We start from the raw sequence: 10,495 nt of genomic DNA on the forward strand, positions 1-10,495 counted from the left end.
TATTTTTCCTTCATTTCCCCTATGTTCATCTGTTTTGTTTCTTAGATTCCACATATGACTGAAATCATATGGTATTTGTCTTTCTCTGGCTGACTTATTTCACTTAGCATAATACCCTCTGCTCCTGGATAAATTCTAAATCCTGGAGTATTTTTATATCCACTGTCATCCATTAAAATAGAAATGGACAAGTTTTCTAATAGTCAAGCATCTTACCCCATTACCTTTTATTTTTGAATCCACATCTCCACTCTTTGCTCACTGAATTTTATCCTAGTGTCATACATATTTTTCTACTTGAAACTCTTATCTTGATCATAATAACATACATCTCTGTGGAATGATGTATATAAAATGAAATTTTAAACTGAAAAAAATCCCTGTGACCACAAGCATCCCACCTGTTAAAATAAGTAAGCAAAGTAAGCAAGTAAATAAATACTATACAGTAAGAGACAGTGAATTAATTAGAACCAAGGACTATGCTCCAGCTTCAAGATCTTCACTCTGCTCTGCTGTACTCTGGGACCTTAGAGAAGAAAGTGCCTACAGTCAAGATAAGATTCAAGATGCCTAATAGTTAGACCTTTCTCTTGTAAAGTAGGAGAAGGGTAATTGTGAAAGTAGAAGTGAGAATGGGGAACCAACAGGAACTCTTCCACCTCAGGTACAATCATGGCACATCAGTTTTAGAGAACAGTCCATATATGAGTTAGAAATTAATTCTCTTAAAACTTTTCCTGTCTGCATACCTCCTTGGGAAGTCATTGTGGACTTCTAGAGGAAGGTTCCTCAAGGGCAGCATCATTAACATCTGTGCTTTGTTGTAGGGTGCTGTTCTGTGCATTGTAGGGTATTTAGCAATATCCCTGAGCTCTGCCCACTGGATGCCAGTAGTAGCCCCCTTCTTTAGTTGTGACAACCTTAAATGACTGCAGATGTTGCCAAATGTTGAGGGGGCCATGTAAGCACCCCTAATTGAGCATCACTGTTCTTCTGCTATGCATACCTCCATCTGAAGATTGCTTTTATCCAGCTTGTTAGGAATGTGAACAAGGCCCAACTCAGCTAAATGTGTGATTTGTGCTTTTTTTCAGCAAAAAGGCAGAGTCTAGTTGTTTGCATTTAAATTCCCTTCCTGAATGTGTGGGGAGTTGTTGAACCCATGGAGACAAAGAGTTGTCGAATCCATATCAAAGTTGTTGGGTTTAGATGTCCATTGAGAGATTAATGGATAAAGAAGATGTGGTATATATACACAATAGAATATTACTTGGCCACCAAAAAGAATGAAATCTTGCCATTTGCACTGATGTAGGTGGGACAGAGGGTATTATGCTAAGCGAAGTAAGTCAGAGAACAACAAATAATATATGATTCACTCATATAAGGAAATTAAGAAACAAAACAGATGAACATGGGAGAAGGGAAGGAAAAATAAAATGAGATAAAAACAGAGAGGGAGGCAAACCATAAGAGACTCTTAACTCGAGAACAAACTGAGGGTTGCTGGAGGGGAGGTAGGTGGGGGGATGGGGTAACTGGGTGATGGGCATTAAGGAGGGCACTTGATATAAAAAACACTGAGTATTATATGAAACTGATGAATCACTAAACTCTACCTCTGAACCTAATAATACATTACATGTTAACTAAATTGAATTTAATTTCTTTTTTTTAAAAAGAACATTAAAAAAATGTTCTTGGGCTTAAGAGAGCATTGGGTCTTGAGGGAAGCAAGATTAGGTTAGAAAATATTTGAAGATGCCAGAGAAGGGGAAGAATGAAGGTGAGGAATGAGGAATGAAGTCACTAACAACAGAAATTATGACAGCTGCCATTTATAGTTTGTCAGCCATTGTGCTATGTACTTCATATGGATTATCTTGTGGAATAATCACAATAACCTAGGAGACAGTTATAATCATATGTTAGGGTACAGGTTAAGCTGCTGTAACAAAAATCTTCAGCAATTTAGACAAAATAGAAATGTCTATCTCTGTGAAAAGACCAGGTAGGCTGTTTAGGGTTACCCTGTTATACCATGTTGAGGATCCAGCCTGCTTCTATACTGTTCTCTTCAATATCTAGCTTCCATCTCATGGACCTGGATGCCAGCTGCTAATTCTTCTATCAGATCTGTATTCCAGCCAGTGTGAAGGGTGTAAAGGGAAAGGTGAGGAAATGTACTTTTCTTTCAAGGGCACAATCTAAAAGTTATATACATCATTCAATTCACACCCTATTGACTTGACCAAGCTGCAAATAAAATGTGAGCTTTAGCTGAGCAGCCATGTATCCAGCTATAGGCATTGGAGAACTATAGCTTGAGGCCCAGTGGCTTTTTTCTTGGTAAATAAAATTTTATTGCATACAGTCATTCTCATTCATTTATGTATTATCTATGCTGCTTTCTCATGACAATGACATTTTTCAACAGTTGTGGCAAAAACCAGACAGCCTGCAAAGCCTAGAATCTCTGGCCTTTAAGAAAAAGTTTGTCAACTTCTGCTGTAGAAGAAGGAGGAAATGGATATTTTGAGTCTTCTAGTAGGCTTTGCCACAATTCTCACTTAACAGATGAGGAGATGGAAGCACATAGAGGTTAAGAGAATGGCCCAAGGTGACATACTAATATGTGGTAGAGCTGAGATCTGAATGTGGCTCTGTTTGGCCTCAAAAGCAAAAGCACTATTTATTGTATCATACTGCCTTATGAATTAATTCAGCAAATATTTATTGTGTCTACTTGGCATCAGGCAATGTTTTAGATGTTTGGGATTCAACGATGACTAAAAGATAGGAAATCAATACTCTTGTGAAGCCTACATTAAATGAAACAGACTATTAGGAAGGAGTTAAACAAAATATATCCTGTGTTAGAGGCAATAGAAGATATAAGTAAAAAGTAAATCAGGAAAGAAGGGAAGGCAATGATAGAGTTGAAGTAAGGATTCATTTTTAAAAGAAATGTTTAAAGATGGTTGCAATATTGGGGAAACCAAGGAGAATGAGTTTGGGCCATAGCTCTTGAGGAACAGGTGGGAAGCTGGGCTGAAGACACCCAGGAAAGGCCCTGAGTTTTCCCTCAAAAGAAACTGTGCTCGCTTCAGCAGCACATATACTAAAATTGGAACGATACAGAGAAGATTAGCATGGCCCCTGCACAAGGATGACACACAAATTCGTGAAGCGTTCCATATTTAAAAAAAAAAAAAGAAACTGGGCAGTAACTGGAGCTGAAGGAACCAAGAAAATATGGATGTCCATGGCTTAGGCATGGTGGGTACCTGGTGCAAAGTAGATGGATCAGAAGAAGTCTGGTTTAAAGGTATTAGAATATGGTGGAGCATTTGCCTTTAATCCTTTTAGGCAGAATGCCAAAAACCTTTTGCATAGAGACAAAAAGAATATATACATATGTATGTGTAAATAATAGCAGGCAGTGAGCATGTTCGTATGGTGGAAAGACCATGAATATTGGAGGCACACAAAACTGTGAATCTCAGCTCATGCTTGATGACTTCAGGCAAATTGTTATTTTTACTACTATTAGGCATGATTTCTAACCATTTTCTATGTAGCAGGCACTTTATATTCATAATCTCTTCTAATCCTTACATAACTCTATAAATAGATATGAGTGTTACCTTTAATTATCTTTAAGTTAAATTAAGTGGTGAAATTAGGTGGTGATAGGTAACAGTTGAGAAGTAATGAGAGCTGTACAATTTCCTCCCATGCATTTATATTGCTTTATCTTATTTAAGTATAGTGATGAGTAATGTTGGTTAATGCTTCTGTGGGGCTGTTTTCACAAAGAATTTCATTTTGTAAAGAAAAATATTAATGTTTATTTAGTGCTAACTATATGTCAGACACTGTTTTACTTTATATGTATTTACTCTTCAAAATAATACTGTGAGGAGTTACTATTATCTTCACTTTTCAGATGAGAAACTTAGGCCCAGAGAGCCTAAGTAACTTGCCTAAGGTCACACAGCCAATAAATGGAGAGGCTAGGAGTTGATCCTGGGAGTCTGGCACGGCATTTCCGTGTTTAATCATTATACTACACTGCCTTACAAAAAAGACCAATAAAACAACTGAATGAGAAAAATGTGCTAATTTATCTTCCACTGCTCATGATGTATATGGAAAGCTTGGTTATTTGGACCTTGTGATCTAACCCATGGCCACTGCTACCTCCCTAATGCCAGCATATCTGAATTGCAGGCAAAGACCAATGGTATGAATATTTCACTTCTAGAAGATAGCTCTGGGAAAACCAAATTTTAAAAGTGATGGCAAATATGATAGCATGTGTGACTATCTTTTCCTGACTGTGTAGCTCCAGTTGGATGTGTGTGTGTATTCAGATGCATGCACATGAGTATAATCAGCAGTTTCAGGTGGCAGCTGCTGGGCTTTCTTCCCAGTAGCCTAAAATCCAGTATTTTTATGGCAAGATTAAAAAGTAAGAAATTTTTATTCTGTTTTAGAATATAAACCTGTTTTTCTAGAATCTGTTCTCTCCAGGAACAACCATTCTGAAATTCCATGGATGTCGCTACCAAACAAGCATGGATGACCCAGTACCATCAATGGAATGATTCTCTGCTTCAGTCCTGGCATTTCAGCTCCCATTTCATGCTCTGGTAAAGAAGGTCATAAATATGGTTTGCTGTCTGGCCTGTCATTTCTTTGAATTGTCAACATTTAGTAAAGATTTTCCTTGGGAATTTCTTCTGTCCAAAATGGCACTAAGGATGCCAAGCATGGGCTCTATACATCTTCTTTGAATGTGAATTTGGGGGTCTTGACCTGCTACCAGTATAGTTGTGCTCTGAATTATTCCCTAACAGGTAGGGATAGATTTTCACTGAGCCATTCCTTCTATCATTTAGTTTCCTCATCCTATTCCACCCCTGACCAAATGACAAGTTCAGCTGATTTCTATAAAATAGCTTTTCTGAGGGAAATTTAACTGGCTACCATGAGAACCAATCCCTAGGAGATGCCCTTATTAGTACAGAACTCTAACCACTGATAGAATTGGACTACATACGAAATCTTAATGGCTGAAGGATCTGATATAACAGGATGGAGAAACTGACACTTCCTCCTGAACTTCTGACTTCTGTGGGGCCAGGAAATACTACTATGACAGTTACTGAATTTATCATACTAGGGTTTGGAGACCTCAAGGAATTGGGCCCCTTGCTCTTCTTGGTGTTTGGCATTGTCTACCTAGCCACCATATCTGGGAATCTTCTCCTTGTGGCCTTGGTGAGCACTCAGTGGGGACTCCAGACACTAATGTACTTCTTTCTGGAAAACCTCTCATGCCTAGAGGTCTGTTATACATCCAACATTGTGCCCAGGATGCTGGTGAACTTGCTGAGAAAGAACAGTTATCTCCATGACATGTTGTGTTATGCATCTCTACTTCTTTGGGGCTCTGGGCAGCACTGAATGCTATCTTCTGGCAGCGATGTCATATGACCGTTACCTGGCTGTCTGCCGGCCCTTGCACTATCCAACACTAATGCATGCATGGAGCCATATGTGTGGGGCTAGTAATTGGCTCGTGGGTTAGTGGCTTCACAGTAACAGCTGCATTCCAGGCTGCTGTGGTAACCAGTTTGACCTTCTGTGGTGGCAATGAGATTGACCATTTTTTCTGTGATTTGAAACCTCTGCAGAAGCTCTTCTGCTCAGATCCCCATCTGGTCAACCTGGTCTGCATGAGTTTAACAGTGCTGGTGACTTTGGCCCCTTTTGGACTAACCCTAACTTCCTACTGGAAGATTCTTTCCCTGGTCTTGCATATACCTTCCATGACTGGTAGGCAGAAGGCTTTCTCTACATGTTCTTCTCTTTTTTCTATTTATTTATGAGAGAGAGAGAGAGAGAGAGAGAGAGAGAGAAGCAGAGACACAGGCAGAGGGAGAAGCAGGCTCCATACAGGGAGCCTGACGTATAAGACTCGATCAGGGACTCCAGGATCACACCCTGGGTTGAAGGTGGCGCTACACTGCTGAGCCATCCAGGGATTCCCTCTACATGTTTTTCTCATCTAGTGGTTGTGACCTTGTTTTATGGGACCCTGATCCTGGTCTATGCTGTGCCCTTGTCACTCCCATGTGTAAACTCTTTAACTACAGCCTCAAAAACAAAGATGTCAAGGAGGCCTTGAGGAAGCTGAGGATTTGATCATACAATGATGAGTTCCATTTAATCAACAACAACAACAAAAAATGATGGCAGTGAAGTTCAAAGCACTGTTTGTCCTTACCCTCAGGGAACTCTCAGCCTTATAAGGAAAGCATAGGATAGATTATAATATTTATAAGGTGAAATATTGGTTAATACCAATATCATCTATTTAACTGATTTGAGGGAAAGGTTTGTAGCTTTGTCTTGGCGTCCTTGACCCTTGAGCATATTTATACGGTGAGAAGGGAGGAGCACCTCCTAGGAGAGAAATTATTCTGGGATAGAAAATAAATAGTTGCTGCATATCATCCCCCCCAAAAGCTCAATCCTGAAGGTAGGTATTGGCAAGTGTGCTTTAGTTGTCTTCAATTTCATGTATGTGTTTGTGTGTGTTATAAATGAGACTGGGAGATTTGGGGTTGGAGGAGGAGTGTAACTGTGCCATCCACATAAGATTAAAAAAAGATAAAGGTAGGATCTAATAAAATATATGGAAACCTCCTAGAAGACTAGTTTTAGAGAAATGTGCATTAAGCACAATTTGTTATACATGTGGATTGCCTCTAGGCACTCTTTTCCAAGTTGAATTTTCTCTAGCATTTACAGCTACCCACTATGTTTTCATTTTGTTCTTTCCATTCTCCCCCCAGATCCTCCTTCTGCTATATACCTGAGTTTGCCTTGCTGGCCTCACTTGTGCTTTTGTTTCTTATTTTTGTATCTGTTACCAATTACTTAGCAACTTAGCATTATCAACTGGCATATTCAAGCTACACTTCAAGAGAGAGGGAAGGTTGGAACACCTGGGTGGCTCAGCGGTTAAGCGCCTGCCTTCAGCCCAGGGCATGATCCTAGAGTCCCAGGATCGAGTCCCACATTGGGCTCCCTGAATGGAGCCTGCTTCTCTCTCTGCCCATGTCTCTGCCTCTCTCTCTGTGTCTCTCATGAATAAATAAATAAAATCTTTAAAAAAGAGAGAGGGAAAGCAAACAGATTCTGCTGTGATAAGGGACAGAATACATGTATTTGTTTATTGAATCAAAAATACTGGCATCCCTGGGTGGCGCAGCGGTTTGGCGCCTGCCTTTGGCCCAGGGTGCGATCCTGGAGACCCGGGATCGAATCCCACGTCGGGCTCCCAGTGCATGGAGCCTGCTTCTCCCTCTGCCTATGTCTCTGCCTCTCTCTCTTTCTCTCTCTGTGACTATCATAGATAAATAAAAATTAAAAAAAATAAATATTAAAAAAAAACAAAAATACTTATTGAGGGATGCCTGGGTGGCTCAGCAGTTGAGCTTCTGCCTTTGGATCAGGATGGGATCACTGAGTCCCACATCGGGTTTCCGGCGTGGAGCCCGCTTCTCCCTCTGCCTGTGTCTCTGTCTCTCTCTTTCTATGTCTCTCATGAGTAAATAAATAAAATCTTTAAAAATATATTTATTGAATGAATAATGTTTATTAAAATATTTATTGAGAGCTTAATATTATTCAGGCATTGATTGTGGTACATACTAGGAATACAATAGTGAACAATGTAGATACAGATTCTGACCTCAAAGATATTACAGCCTTGGTGGCCTTGGTGTTCAAATTGTTCAGAATTTATGTTTTTTAGGGACCCCTGGGTGGCGCAGCGGTTTAGCGCCTGCCTTCGGCCCAGGGCGCGATCCTGGAGACCCGGGATCGAATCCCACGTCGGGCTCCCGGGGCATGGAGCCTGCTTCTCCCTCTGCCTGTGTCTCTGCCTCTCTCTCTCTTTCTCTGTGATGACTATCATAAAATAAATTTAAAAAATTAAAAAAAAAGAATTTATGTTTTTTACATTATAGACTACATAGTTCTTGAAAGCACTGCCTATAAAGAGAATCTGCATGTAAAAATCCCAATATTCTTATTTACCTTAATTTTAAGAGTAATTGTATAATTTTAAAAATATTTTATTTATTCATTCATGAGAGACACAGAGAGAGAGGCAGAGACATAGGCAGAGGTAGAAGCAGGCCGCCTGCAGGGACCCCGACCTGGGACTCCATCCCAGGACCCCGGGATCATGACCTGGGCTGAAGGCAGATACTCAATCACTGAGCCACCCAGTCGTCCCATGTAATTGTATAATTAATATGAAACAACCTAATGCAAAGATCTAACAAGGCATTTAGTAGGACATATGAACAAACACAAATGCTCAGAATGTCCCTTGCTTAGTTAGCTAAATTCACCCCATTTTTTCCTTTAAGTACCAACTCAAGTTCTACCTTCTCTTGGAACTCTTCCTGACTGTCCTGTTCAGGTCATTTCTTCCCCTGAGAAATTGTATATTTCCCTTCATTTGACAAGTAGCATTCTCTGCTCTTTATGTTTTATGTATATGCCCTATCTTTCTAGTGAGATTATAAATCCTTCAAGGACAGAGACAGAAAGTTCTTTCTAGCTGTACACTCAAGTACCCATAATAGTGCATTACACACAGGAGACCTATCTTCAAAGGATAAAAATCTGAGCTCTTCAGCATGGAAATCAAGGTCTTCCATGGTCATGCTTCTGCCTCCTTCCTCGCTCTCATTTCCCACCAGGCTCCATCTCGGTTTACCATATCACACCTGTGCATCTTTACTCATGCCCTTTGCCAGGAAGATTCTGCCCATATTTGTTTTTCATCTGGCTAATTCCCCTTTGTCTTTTGCATGCATTACCATCCTAACTAGAAAGACTTACCTGATTGTTTTCTTCCATCCAGCAATTGAGTAAAGGGATACTCTCCTGCATCTCCATGGATTCATTGTGGACCTATGTTTAAGCAGGAATTACATTATCTGGTGGTTTGCCTCTGTATCTTCAGTACCTAGAAGAATGCTTGGCATAGGAGACACCTAAGTAACACTTGCTGAGTAACTAGCTGAATGGTTGTATATCTTCCTTCCCTAGTAGATTATTTTTATTTTGTTAGCCTCAAGTACCACCTATATACTGATGACCCCTCCATAATTTGATGCTATGGCAAATGCCAAGAAGGAAAATCAGTCTGCTGGGAAGGCATATAAGAAGGATAACTAATTTGGATTGGGTTGGAAATATCAAAAAATACTTCTCTGAAGATATGGCATTTGAACAGAGGCCAGAAAGATGAGTAGGAATAAGCCAGACAAAGATAGATTACAAGGTCAGGTAGGGGAGGGAAAGATTTCAAAAGAGAGATTAGCCCACATCAGGGTCCTGCAATGGTAAGGACCTTGAAGTGTTTGGAGTCAGAGAAAAGGCTAGTTTGGTTACAATGTAGTGACCAAGGGGAAGAATGTGGTAGATGGTTACCAAGGGGAAGAATATGGTAGATGGGGCTGAGAAGGTAGGCAGGAGCGAGATAATACAAGGTCTCACTGGATTTCATTGTAAGATTAGAACCCTTTGAAGTATTTTTAGGAGAGTGACATGATTCATGTTATGTTTTAAAATCACTGTGGCTGATATATAAAGAATGACTTTTAATAAGGGTGGAGGCTAATAGACATTGAGAAGCCAGTTAGGGCACTATTACAATTTTACCAGTGAGAGATGCTGGTAGTGTGGACTAGGAGAGTAGTGGCAGAGATGGGGAGAAATGAATTGAGCTCTATATCTTCAGAGGTAGAAATGATAGGGTTTGGTGATGGGTTATAGAGGAAGGCATCAGTAATAACTTTCAGGCTACTGGTTTGTGAGTTGAATATGTGCTTGGGCCACTCACTGGGATGGGAGAGCCCTGGAGTAGCTCCACATTTGGGGAAGAAGAGAAATGATGAGCTCAGTTTTGTATGAGAGTATTTTGAGATAGCCGTGGATGTTAACTAGGTGGTTAAATATACTGATCTGAAACTCAGAAGAGATATCTGGGCTAGAAATATGAATTTAGAAGCCATCAGAACGTAGATAGCATTTAAAAGCCTGGACATGGATGAAGTCATGTAGAGAAACAGTGTAGAAGGAGAAGAGAATTAAGAATGGAGCCCTGGGAATTCCACCATTTAGAGGTCATGTAGAGGAAGAATAACCAGTAAATAAGACTGAGGAAGAATAGAGAGATAGGAGGAAATCCATACATGCAAGTAGAGGGAAGAAAAGTCTTTTTTTTTTTTTTTTTTGAGGAGAGAATTTTTTAGGGAAGAAAGGCTGGTAAACTATATTAAAGGCTGCTGAGAGGAGGAGCAAGATGAGGACAGAGAAGAGTTCATTGTATCTGATAACACTGATGGCCTCACTAACAGAACTTTTGGTAGAGTGATGGGTGCAGAAGCCACACTGG

General features: G+C 40.1%; 1 non-coding gene across 1 annotated transcript; it reads left to right on the top strand.

The window, feature by feature from the left end:
- The first annotated feature begins 3,100 nt into the window (after positions 1 to 3,100).
- LOC119868710 lies at positions 3,101 to 3,207 on the top strand. The gene has a single exon (XR_005386557.1). It is a non-coding gene; the product is annotated as a U6 spliceosomal RNA (small nuclear RNA).
- Positions 3,208 to 10,495: the final 7,288 nt, after the last annotated feature.

This window comes from Canis lupus, chromosome X (assembly GCF_011100685.1).
Source record: "Canis lupus familiaris isolate Mischka breed German Shepherd chromosome X, alternate assembly UU_Cfam_GSD_1.0, whole genome shotgun sequence".
Taxonomy (NCBI): Eukaryota; Metazoa; Chordata; class Mammalia; order Carnivora; family Canidae; genus Canis; species Canis lupus.